Here is a 387-nt window from a genome sequence, read left to right as displayed (position 1 = left end):
TTCCAGCTCGCTGTCTCCAAGGGTGATTGGCTTCTGCTGCTTTTTTAACAGGGTCATGATTTTAGTCTTCTCTAGGTTGATCTGCAGTCCAGTCTTGGATGCTTCTTGGGCTAGGCTATTGGTTTTCTGTTGCATATGTTGGCATTTCTGGGACATCAGGCACAAGTCATCCGCAAAGTCCAGGTCTTCAAGGAAGATACAGTGTTATACTGCGTGTTATTCCCCAAGATGCCACTAGGGGCACTGCTGCTGTAATGGTATTTCCTGTGAGGATCGCAGGTACTGCCATGCTGCTGGTCACCCAGTAAAGTGTTGTTGCTAATCTGACTACGTCTTTGAGTCGGTATAACATTTTTAGCAGAGAACATACTTTATATATATATATAT

At 44.2% G+C, this 387-nt stretch overlaps 1 protein-coding gene across 1 annotated transcript in view; it reads right to left on the bottom strand.

Annotated features, from left to right (window-relative positions):
- Window positions 1-387, bottom strand: part of LOC109954492 (transmembrane protein 266-like) — a 49,198-nt gene that overhangs the window by 20,380 nt on the left and 28,431 nt on the right. The window lies entirely within an intron of this gene.

Source organism: Monopterus albus, unplaced genomic scaffold (genome assembly GCF_001952655.1).
Source record: "Monopterus albus unplaced genomic scaffold, M_albus_1.0 scaffold10.1, whole genome shotgun sequence".
Taxonomy (NCBI): domain Eukaryota; kingdom Metazoa; phylum Chordata; class Actinopteri; order Synbranchiformes; family Synbranchidae; genus Monopterus; species Monopterus albus.
This window is presented reverse-complemented; position numbering and strand designations above follow the sequence as displayed.